Source organism: Colletes latitarsis, unplaced genomic scaffold, assembly GCF_051014445.1.
Source record: "Colletes latitarsis isolate SP2378_abdomen unplaced genomic scaffold, iyColLati1 scaffold0023, whole genome shotgun sequence".
NCBI lineage: Eukaryota > Metazoa > Arthropoda > Insecta > Hymenoptera > Colletidae > Colletes > Colletes latitarsis.
The window spans coordinates 8,591,275-8,601,961 of record NW_027488373.1 but is presented as its reverse complement, the minus strand read 5'-3'; positions in this window follow the sequence as shown (position 1 = coordinate 8,601,961).

Here is a 10,687-nt window from a genome sequence, read left to right as displayed (position 1 = left end):
ATACTTGATGGCTAGATCCTGGGAAATTCCTGGATTGTATCACGTAGTAACGTGGTACCACGCTGAAACAGTCAATTAAACCTGGTCTTGATAAATATTTTAGAGGATAACGCATGTTAGGTCTGGGATAGGTCTGGGATTTGCCCTCATCAGACTCATACTTTCGCACACTTCACATACTCGTTGAACAGATCCTGGGTTATTTTCTGGTTTGGATCACATAGTAATGTGGTACCACACTGAAACAGTCGATTATACCAGGTTTCGGTCAATATTTTTGAGGATAACGCATGTTAGGTCTAGGTTAGGCCGGGGATTTTCACTCATCAGACTCATACTTTCGCATTCTTCACATACTTGTTGAACGGATCCTGGGTTTTTTCTGGTTTGGTTCACGTAGTAATGTGGTACCACACTGGAACATTCAATTAAATCTGGTCTTGATAAATATTTCAGAGCATAACGCATGTTAGGTTTGGGTTAGGTCTAGGATTTGCCCTCATCAGGCTCATACTTTCGCATATTTCTCATACTTCATGGCTAGATCCTGTGCTGTTTCTGTATTGTATCACGTAGTAATGTGGTACCACGCTGAAACAGTCAATTAAACCTGGTTTCGTTCAATATTTTAGAGGATAACGCAAGTTAGGTCTGGGATAGGTCTGGGATTTACCCTCATCAGGCTCATGCTTTCGCGTTTTTCACATACTTGTTGAACAGATCCTGGGTTTTTTCCGGTTTGGGTCACGTAGTAGTGTGGTACCACACTGAAACAGTCAATTAAACCTGGTTTCGATCAATATTTTTGAGGATAACGCATGTTAGGTCAAGGTTAGGCCTGGGATTTTCAGTCATCAGACTCATACTTTCGCATTCTTCACATACTTCTTGAACGGATCCTGGGCTTTTTCTGCATTGCATCACGTAGTAATGAAGTACAACACTGAAACAGTCAATTAAACCTGGTTTCCATCAATATTTTAGAGGACAACGCATGTTAGGTCTAGGTAAGGCCTGGGATTTGCCCTCATCAGGGTCATACTTTCGCAGTTTTAACATACATGTTGACCTGCTCGAGGATTCTTAATGCTTTGGATCACGTAGTAAAGTGGTACCACACTGAAACAGTCCATTAAACCTGCTTTGGATCAATATTTTAGAGGATAACGCATGTTAGGTCTAGGTAAGCCCTGGGATTTTCAGTCATCAGACTCATACTTTCGCATTCTTCACATACTTGTTGAACGGATCCTGGGTTTTTTCTGGTTTGGTTCACGTAGTAATGTGGTACCACACTGAAACATTCAATTAAACCTGGTCTTGATAAATATTTTGGAGGATAACGCATGTTAGGTATGGGTTAGGTCTAGGATTTGTCCTCATCAGGCTCATACTTCATGGCTTGATCCTGGGCTGTTTCTGGATTGAATCACGTAGTAATGTGGGACCACACTGAAACAGTCAATTAAACCTGGTTTCGATCAATATTTTAGAGGATAACGCAAGTTAGGTCTGGGATAGGTCTGGGATTTGCCCTCATCAGGCTCATACTTTCGCATATTTCTCATACTTGATGGCTAGATCCTGGGCATTTTCTGGATTGCATCACGTAGTAATGAAGTACAACACTGAAACAGTCAATTAAACCTGGTTTCCATCAATATCTTAGAGGACAACGCAAGTTAGGTCTGGGATAGGTCTGGGATTTGCCCTCATCAGGGTCATACTTTCGCAGTTCTAACATACATGTTGACCTGATCGAGGGTTCTTAATGCTTAGGATCACGTAGTAAAGTGGTACCACACTGAAACAGTCCATTAAACCTGGTTTGGATCAATATTTTAGAGGATAACGCATGTTAGGTCTAGGTTAGGTCTGGGATTTTCACTCATCAGACTCATACTTTCGCACACTTCACATACTCGTTGAACGGATCCTGGGTTTTTTCTGGTTTGGATTACGTAGTAATGTGGGACCACACTGAAACAATCAAATAAACCTGGTCTTGATAAATATTTTAGAGGATAACGCATGTTAGGTCTGCGTTAGGTCTAGGATTTGCCCTCGTCCAGCTCATACTTTCGCATATTTCTCATACTCCATGGCTAGATCCTGGTGTATTTCTGGATTGGATCACGTAGCAATGTGGTACCACACTGAAACAGTCAATTAAACCTGGTCTTGATAAATATTTTAGAGGATAACGCAAGTTAGGTCTGGGATAGGTCTGGGATTTGCCCTCATCAGGCTCATACTTTCGCGTTTTTCACATACTTGTTGAACTGATCCTGGGTTTTTTCTGGTTTGGATCACGTAGCAATGTGGTACCACACTGAAACAGTCAATTAAACCTGGTCTTGATAAATATTTTAGAGGACAACGCATGTTAGGTCTAGGTAAGGCCTGGGATTTGCCCTCATCAGGGTCATACTTTCGCAGTTTTAACATACATGTTGACCTGCTCGAGGATTCTTAATGCTTTGGATCACGTAGTAAAGTGGTACCACACTGAAACAGTCCATTAAACCTGCTTTGGATCAATATTTTAGAGGATAACGCATGTTAGGTCTAGGTAAGCCCTGGGATTTTCAGTCATCAGACTCATACTTTCGCATTCTTCACATACTTGTTGAACGGATCCTGGGTTTTTTCTGGTTTGGTTCACGTAGTAATGTGGTACCACACTGGAACATTCAATTAAATCTGGTCTTGATAAATATTTCAGAGGATAACGCATTTTAGGTTTGGGTTAGGTCTAGGATTTGCCCTCATCAGGCCCATTCTTTCGCATATTTCTCATAGTTCGTGGCTAGATCCTGTGCTGTTTCTGTGTTGTATCACGTAGTAATGTGGTACCACGCTGAAACAGTCAATTAAACCTGGTTTCGTTCAATATTTTAGAGGATAACGCAAGTTAGGTCTGGGATAGGTCTGGGATTTACCCTCATCAGGCTCATGCTTTCGCGTTTTTCACATACTTGTTGAACAGATCCTGGGTTTTTTCCGGTTTGGGCCACGTAGTAGTGTGGTACCACACTGAAACAGTCGATTAAACCTGGTTTCGATCAATATTTTTGAGGATAACGCTTGCTGGGTCTAGGTTAGGCCGGGGATTTTCACTCATCAGACTCATACTTTCGCATTCTTCACATACTTGTTGAACGAATCCTGGGTTTTTTCTGGTTTGGATCACGTAGTAATGTGGGACCACACTGAAACAATCAATTAAACCTGGTCATGATAAATATTTTCGAGGATAACGCATGTTAGGTTTGAGTTAGGTCTAGGATTTGCCCGAATCATGCTCATACTTTCGCATATTTCTCATACTTCATGGCTAGATCCTGGGCTGTTTCTGGATTGTATCACGTGGTAAAGTGGTACCACGCTGAAACAGTCAATTAAGCCTGATTTCGATCAATATTTTAGAGGATAACGCAAGTTAGGTCTGGGATAGGTCTGGGATTCGCCATCATCAGGCTCATACTTTCGCATATTTCTCATACTTGATGGCTAGATCCTGGGCTTTTTCTGGATTGCATCACGTAGTAATGAAGTACATCATTGAAACAGTCAATTCAACCTGGTTTCCATCAATATCTTAGAGGACAACGCAAGTAAGGTCTGGGATAGGTCTGGGATTTGCCCTCATCAGGCACATACTTTCGCGTTTTTCACATACTTGTTGAACAGATCCTGGGTTTTTTCTGGTTTGGATCACGTAGTAGTGTGGTACCACACTGAAACAGTCAATTAAACCTGGTTTCGATCAATATTTTAGAGAATAATTCATGTTATGTCTAGGTTAGGTCTGGGATTTGCTCTCATCAGGCTCATTCTTTCGCATATTTCTTATACTTGATGGCTAGATCCTGGGCTATTTCTGGATTGTATCACGTAGTAACGTGGTACCACGCTGAAACAGTCAATTAAACCTGGTCTTGATAAATATTTTAGAGGATAACGCTTGTTAGGTCTGGGTTAGGTCTAGGATTTGCCCTCGTCAGGCTCATACTTTCGCATATTTCTCATACTTCATTGCTAGATCCTGTGCTGTTTCTGTATTGTATCACGTAGTAATGTGGTACCACGCTGAAACAGTCAATTAAACCTGGTTTCGTTCAATATTTTAGAGGATAACGCAAGTTAGGTCTGGGATAGGTCTGGGATTTACCCTCATCAGGCTCATGCTTTCGCGTTTTTCACATACTTGTTGAACTGATCCTGGGTTTTTTCTGGTTTGGATCACGTAGCAATGTGGTACCACACTGAAATAGTCAATTAAACCTCGTCTTGATAAATATTTTAGAGGATAACGCATGTTAGGTCTGGGATAGGTCTAGGATTTGCCCTCATCAGACTCATACTTTCGCACACTTCACATACTCGTTGAACAGATCCTGGGTTATTTTCTGGTTTGGATCACATAGTAATGTGGTACCACACTGAAACAGTCGATTAAACCAGGTTTAGATCAATATTTTTGAGGATAACGCATGTTAGGTCTAGGTTAGGCCTGGGATTTTCACTCATCAGACTCATTCTTTCGCATTCTTCACATACTTGTTGAACGGATCCTGGGTTTTTTCTGGTTTGCTTCACGTAGTAATGTGGTACCACACTGGAACATTCAATTAAACCTGGTCTTGATAAATATTTTAGAGGATAACGCATGTTAGGTTTGGGTTACGTCTATTTGCCCTCATCAGACTCATACTTTCGCACACTTCACATACTCGTTGAACAGATCCTGGGTTATTTTCTGGTTTGGATCACATAGTAATGTGGTACCACACTGAAACAGTCAATTAAACCTGGTTTTGATCAATATTTTAGAAAATAATTCATGTTAGGTCTAGGTTAGGCCTGGGATTTTCACTCATCAGACCCATACTTACGCATTCTTCACATACTTGTTGAACGGATCCTGGGTTTTTTCTGGTTTGGATTACGTAGTAATGTGGGACCACACTGAAACAATCAAACAAACCTGGTCTTGATAAATATTTTAGAGGATAACGCATGGTAGGTCTGCGTTAGTTCTAGGATTTGCCCTCGTCAGGCTCATACTTTCGCATATTTCTCATACTTCATGGCTAGATCCTGGGTTTTTTCTGGTTTGGATCACGTAGCAATGTGGTACCACACTGAAAGAGTCAATTAAACCTGGTCTTGATAAATATTTTAGAGGATAACGCATGTTAGGTCTGGGATAGGTCTAGGATTTGCCCTCATCAGACTCATACTTTCGCACACTTCACATACTCGTTGAACAGATCCTGGGTTATTTTCTGGTTTGGATCACATAGTAATGTGGTACCACACTGAAACAGTCGATTATACCAGGTTTCGGTCAATATTTTTAAGGATAACGCATGTTAGGTCTAGGTTAGGCCGGGGATTTTCACTCATCAGACTCATACTTTCGCATTCTTCACATACTTGTTGAACGGATCCTGGGTTTTTTCTGGTTTGGTTCACGTAGTAATGTGGTACCACACTGGAACATTCAATTAAATCTGGTCTTGATAAATATTTCAGAGGATAACGCATCTTAGGTTTGGGTTAGGTCTAGGATTTGCCCTCATCAGGCTCTTACTTTCGCATATTTCTCATACTTCATGGCTAGATCCTGTGCTGTTTCTGTATTGTATCACGTAGTAATGTGGTACCACGCTGAAACAGTCAATTAAACCTGGTTTCGTTCAATATTTTAGAGGATAACGCAAATTAGGTCTGGGATAGGTCTGGGATTTACCCTCATCAGGCTCATACTTTCGCGTTTTTCACATACTTGTTGAACAGATCCTGGGTTTTTTCCGGTTTGGTTCACGTAGTAGTGTGGTACCACACTGAAACAGTCAATTAAACCTGGTTTCGATCAATATTTTTGAGGATAACGCATGTTAGGTCTAGGTTAGGCCTGGGATTTTCAGTCATCACACTCATACTTTCGCATTCTTCACATACTTGTTGAACGGATCCTGGGCTGTTTCTGGATTGCATCACGTAGTAATGAAGTACAACACTGAAACAGTCAATTAAACCTGGTTTCCATCAATATTTTAGAGGACAACGCATGTTAGGTCTAGGTAAGGCCTGGGATTTGCCCTCATCAGGGTCATACTTTCGCAGTTTTAACATACATGTTGACCTGATCGAGGATTCTTAATGCTTTGGATCACGTAGTAAAGTGGTACCACACTGAAACAGTCCATTAAACCTGGTTTGGATCAATATTTTAGAGGATAACGCATGTTAGGTCTAGGTTAGCCCTGGGATTTTCACTCATCAGACTCATACTTTCGCATTCTTCACATACTTGTTGAACGGATCCTGGGTTTTTTCTGGTTTGGTTCACGTAGTAATGTGGTACCACACTGAAACATTCAATTAAACCTGGTCTTGATAAATATTTTGGAGGATAACGCATGTTAGGTTTGGGTTAGGTCTAGGATTTGTCCTCATCAGGCTCATACATTCGCATATTTCTCATACTTCATGGCTAGATCCTGGGCTGTTTCTGGATTGTATCACGTAGTAATGTGGGACCACACTGAAACAGTCAATTAAACCTGGTTTCGTTCAATATTTTAGAGAATAATTCATGCTAGGTCTAGGTTAGGTCTGGGATCTGCTCTCATCAGGCTCATTCTTTCGCATATTTCTCATACTTGATGGCTAGATCCTGGGCTTTTTCTGGATTGCATCACGTAGTAATGAAGTACAACACTGAAACAGTCAATTAAACCTGGTTTCCATCAATATCTTAGAGGACGACGCAAGTTAGGTCTGGGATAGGTCTGGGATTTGCCCTCGTCAGGGTCATACTTTCGCAGTTCTAACATACATGTTGACCTGATCGAGGGTTCTTAATGCTTTGGATCACGTAGTAAAGTGGTACCACACTGAAACAGTCCATTAAACCTGGTTTGGATCTATATTTTAGAGGATAACGCATGTTAGGTCTAGGTTAGCCCTGGGATTTTCACTCATCAGACTCATACTTTCGCATTCTTCACATACTTGTTGAACGGATCCTGGGTTTTTTCTGGTTTGGATCACGTAGTAATGTGGTACCACACTGAAACAGTCGATTAAACCTGGTCTCGATCAATATTTTAGAGAATAATTCATGTTAGGTCTAGGTTAGGTCTGGGATTTGCTCTCATCAGACTCATTCTTTCGCATATTTCTCATACTTGATGGCTAGATCCTGGGCTTTTTCTGGATTGCATCACGTAGTAATGAAGTACAGCACTGAAACAGTCAATTAAACCTGGTTTCCATCAATATCATAGAGGACAAAGCAAGTTAGGTCTGGGATAGGTCTGGGATTTGCCCTCATCAGGGTCATACTTTCGCAGTTCTAACATACATGTTGACCTGATCGAGTGTTTTTTCTGCCTTGGATCACGTAGTAAAGTGGTACCACCCTGAAACAGTCCATTAAACCTGGTTTGGATCAATATTTTAGCGGATAACGCTTGTTAGGTCTAGGTTAGGTCTGGGATTTTCACTCATCAGACTCATACTTTCGCATTCTTCACATACTTGTTGAACGGATCCTGGGTTTTTTCTGGTTTGGATCACGTAGTAATGTGGGACCACACCGAAACAATCAATTAAACCTGGTCTTGATAAATATTTAAGAGGATAACGCATCTTAGGTCTGGGTTAGGTCTAAGATTTTGCCCTCATCAGGCTCACAGTTTCGCGTTTTTCACATTCTTGTTGAACAGATCCTGGGTTTTGTCTGGTTTGGATCACGAAGTAGTGTGGTACCACACTGAAACAGTCCATTAAACCTGGTTTCGCTCAATATTTTAGAGGATAACGCATGTTAGGTCTAGGTTAGGTCAGGGATTTGCTCCCATCAGGCTCATTCTTTCGCATATTTCTCATACCTGATGGCTAGATCCTGGGCTTTTTCTGGATTGCATCACGTAGTAATGTAGTACCACACTGAAACAGTCAATGAAGCCTGGTTTCCATCAATATTTTAGAGGACAAAGCAAGTTAGGTCTAGGTAAGGCCTGAGATTTTCACTGATCAGACTCATACTTTCGCATTCTTCACATACTTGTTGAACGGATCCTGGGTTTTTTCTGGTTTTGATCACGTAGTAATGTGGTACCACATTGAAACATTCAATTAAACCTGGTCTTGATAAATATTTTAGAGAATAACGCATGTTAGGTCTGGGTTAGTTCTAGGATTTGCCCTCATCAGGCTCATACTTTCGCATATTTCTCATACTTCATGGCTAGATCCTGGGCTATTTCTGGATTGAATCACGTAGTAATGTGGTACCACACTGAAACAGTCAAGTAAAACTGCTTTCGATCAATATTTTAGAGAATAACGCATGTTAGGTTTGGGTTAGGTCCAGGATTAGCCCTCATCAGGCTCATACTTTCGCATATTTCTCATACTTCATGGCTAGATCCTGGGCTGTTTCTGGATTGTGTCACGTAGTAATGTGGCACCACGCTGAAACAGTCGATTAAACCTGGTTTCGATCAATATTTTAGAGAATAATTCATGTTAGGTCTAGGTTAGGTCTGGGATTTGCTTTCATCAGGCTCATTCTTTCGCTTATTTCTCATACATGTTGAACAGATCCTGGGTTTTTTCTGGTTTGGATCACGTAGTAATGTGGGACCACACTGAAACAATCAATTAAACCTGATCTTGATAAATATTTTAGAGGATAACGCATGTTAGGTCTGGGTTAGGTCTAGGATTTGCCCTCATCGGGCTCATACTTTCGCATATTTCTCATACTACATGGCTAGATCCTGGGTTTTTTCTGGTTTGGATCACGTAGTAATGTGGGACCACACCGAAGCAATCAATTAAACCTGGTCTTGATAAATATTTAAGAGGATAACGCATCTTAGGTCTGGGTTAGGTCTAAGATTTTGCCCTCATCAGGCTCACAGTTTCGCGTTTTTCACATTCTTGTTGAACAGATCCTGGGTTTTGTCTGGTTTGGATCACGAAGTAGTGTGGTACCACACTGAAACAGTCCATTAAACCTGGTTTCGCTCAATATTTTAGAGGATAACGCATGTTAGGTCTAGGTTAGGTCAGGGATTTGCTCCCATCAGGCTCATTCTTTCGCATATTTCTCATACTTGATGGCTAGATCCTGGGCTTTTTCTGGATTGCATCACGTAGTAATGTAGTGCCACACTGAAACAGTCAATGAAGCCTGGTTTCCATCAATATTTTAGAGGACAAAGCAAGTTAGGTCTAGGTAAGGCCTGAGATTTTCACTGATCAGACTCATACTTTCGCATTCTTCACATACTTGTTGAACGGATCCTGGGTTTTTTCTGGTTTTGATCACGTAGTAATGTGGTACCACATTGAAACATTCAATTAAACCTGGTCTTGATAAATATTTTAGAGAATAACGCATGTTAGGTCTGGGTTAGTTCTAGGATTTGCCCTCATCAGGCTCATACTTTCGCATATTTCTCATACTTCATGGCTAGATCCTGGGCTATTTCTGGATTGAATCACGTAGTAATGTGGTACCACACTGAAACAGTCAAGTAAAACTGCTTTCGATCAATATTTTAGAGAATAACGCATGTTAGGTTTGGGTTAGGTCCAGGATTAGCCCTCATCAGGCTCATACTTTCGCATATTTCTCATACTTCATGGCTAGATCCTGGGCTGTTTCTGGATTGTGTCACGTAGTAATGTGGCACCACGCTGAAACAGTCGATTAAACCTGGTTTCGATCAATATTTTAGAGAATAATTCATGTTAGGTCTAGGTTAGGTCTGGGATTTGCTTTCATCAGGCTCATTCTTTCGCTTATTTCTCATACATGTTGAACAGATCCTGGGTTTTTTCTGGTTTGGATCACGTAGTAATGTGGGACCACACTGAAACAATCAATTAAACCTGATCTTGATAAATATTTTAGAGGATAACGCATGTTAGGTCTGGGTTAGGTCTAGGATTTGCCCTCATCGGGCTCATACTTTCGCATATTTCTCATACTACATGGCTAGATCCTGGGCTGTTTCTGGATTGGATCACGTAGTAATGTGGTACCACGCTGAAACAGTCAATTACACCTGGTTTCGATCAATATTTTAGAGGATAGCGCAAGTTAGGTCTGGGATAGGTCTAGGATTTGCCCTCATCAGGCTCACAGTTTAGCGTTTTTCACATACTTGTTGCACAGATCCTGGGCTTTTTCTGGTTTGGATCATGAAGTATTGTGGTACCTCACTGAAACAGTCCATTAAACCTGGTTTCGCTCAATATTTTAGAGGATAACGCATGTTAGGTCTAGGTTAGGTCTGGGATTTGCTCTCATCAGGCTCATTCTTTCGCATATTTCTCATACTTGATGGCTAGATCCTGGGCTTTTTCTGGATTGCATCACGTAGTAATGTAGTACCACACTGAAACAGTCAATGAAACCTGGTTTCCATCAATATTTTAGAGGACAACGCAAGTTAGGTCTAGGTAAGGCCTGAGATTTTCACTGATCAGAGTCATACTTTCGCATTCTTCACATACTTGTTGAACGGATCCTGGGTTTTTTCTGGTTTGGATCACGTAGTAAAGTGGGACCACACTGAAACAATCAATTAAACCTGATCTTGATAAATATTTTAGAGGATAACGCATGTTAGGTCTGGGTTAGGTCTAGGATTTG